We start from the raw sequence: 1,985 nt of genomic DNA, 5'->3' as shown, positions 1-1,985 counted from the left end.
GGGGATCTCTATATACGTATAGTAAAAGTAATGCCTACCTCATTCCGTTCCCACTAGGGGCGTAGAGTTACCTCCTTCTTTAGCTTTCACTTCCCGTCTGGACCTTTATTGACGAAGAGTCGATAAGTTCGAGAAGAAAGTCGTGTAAGAAAGGAAGATAGGTCTCTAAACTAAACTATCTCCTTTTTAATGATTTTAGGGTTCTAACATCCATATTAATCTTGTCTCGTTCAAAACCTTAAACTCAAAACATCTATCACATAACTAACATTTAGGTTCGAAACCGTTTATTTGAACATCATCATGCGCATCAATCATAACTCGTTCTACTCACGCCATCAAGTTAAATATTCCGTCATTTAAAAATAAATCATAGGATATCACATAGACAAATTATATCATCATAGATCATGCTTTCTTATATTTAAAATCATTTAATCATTTTCAAATAATCCATATTAATAAGTCATTTGAAAAGAATTAATTTAAATGAGAGTTTAACTCAAATTATTTTATTTTATAATCCATTTATAAATACTTGAAATAAAGAACTCCATTTAAATAATTAATTTAAAGGTCAATATATAATTAAATTAATCAAGCTCAATTTAAATTAATAATTAAGAGCTCAAATAATTTAAATAGATATAAACCCAAATTAATTAGATAAATTAAGTCTATCATGTTTTTCTTTGAATAAGGCCCAAACAATTAAATTAAAGAAGCCCAAATATTTAAATCTAAGCTCATCAATTAATTAAAGAAGGACCCAAATACTTAATAAAATCGGCCCAACAACAATTAATAAAATGGCCCAAGTCTTGGCCCAACAACAAGCCCAACAATTAACTATGGCCCAAAGCCCATCCTTCATCCTTTAACCTATCTCCACACACACTATTTCACATTCAAACACACACACTAAGCTGCGCCTCAATTCTCTCTCTCGCCTCTGCCCTCTCCGCCGCGCCTCGCCGGGATGCTCGCCGGACGGAGGCCGGCGTCGGCCCCTCTCCTCTCTCCCTGAACTCATTCCCCCTCTCTTCTCCTCTATCTCTCTCGCCTCTATCGGCCGCTATCGTTCATCTTTCTCTCTCAAGAATGACGGAACAAGGCGGCAGACGCACGCCGCTGTCAAAGCGGTGCGCCGCCGTCGCCGGCCGCCGCCTGCTCCCTCGTTCTCGCGGCAGATCCGCCGCGGCCTGAAGACCACGGCGTCGTCGCTCATCTCGCCATCTCCATTTCCTTCTCTTCTATTTATCTCTCTACACGCCCTGACCCTCTCCCTCTCTTTCCTCGATCTGCCGGAACAGGACGCACGCCGCCGTCAAAACGGTGCGCCGCCGCTGCTGCCTCCGTCGTCCTCGCCGGTGGCTCACGGCCAGGAGCCGTCGACCCCGACAACCAGGTATACCCCATCTCCCTATTCTCCTTTTTCTTCCCTCATCTTTTCCCCTTTTTTTTTTAAATTAAAAACTGAAATCCCTCTCTCTCCTTTTCCCCTGTGGCAGAACGAAACCACGGCTCCGCCGCCTTCCGTCGACCATCGGCAGCCACCACGGCTGCCGTCCCCTGACCTCGACTCATACACACAGCAGGGGTTCAAGCCTCAAAACAGTCACACATAGCATATAGGATTTATCACAATTTCAAATACTGTAAATTTCAGTTCATATGTAACCTATCTTGTAACTGTAAATTTGTGAATTTGTTACTCATTTTCTACATATATCAAAGCATTTGTAATCCTTTGTTGATGAACGTATGATGGTGTGGTGGTGCTGAGATATAAGTAATTGTTTGCTTTGGTGTTTCTCAGCAAAACTTGAACGAAATACAGGAGCTTAGTTTAGGAAGAACACCTTAATTGATAGTGTAAATTGTTGTCTCTTCAGTGGCTGTGCGAAATTGGGGCTGCATAGGTGAGAAATGGTGAAGATGGTGAAGGCGTGGGGTTGGTTTAATAGAAGTAAAATTCTATTTCA

The 1,985-nt window shown here is 41.6% G+C and overlaps 1 long non-coding RNA gene across 1 annotated transcript; it reads left to right on the top strand.

Annotated features, from left to right (window-relative positions):
- The first annotated feature begins 743 nt into the window (after positions 1-743).
- Positions 744-1,761, top strand: LOC131006226 (uncharacterized). The gene is made up of 2 exons (XR_009095439.1): positions 744-1,408; positions 1,512-1,761. It is a non-coding gene; the product is annotated as an uncharacterized LOC131006226 (long non-coding RNA).
- Positions 1,762-1,985: the final 224 nt, after the last annotated feature.

Source organism: Salvia miltiorrhiza, chromosome 1 (genome assembly GCF_028751815.1).
Source record: "Salvia miltiorrhiza cultivar Shanhuang (shh) chromosome 1, IMPLAD_Smil_shh, whole genome shotgun sequence".
Classification (NCBI taxonomy): domain Eukaryota; kingdom Viridiplantae; phylum Streptophyta; class Magnoliopsida; order Lamiales; family Lamiaceae; genus Salvia; species Salvia miltiorrhiza.
This window is presented reverse-complemented; position numbering and strand designations above follow the sequence as displayed.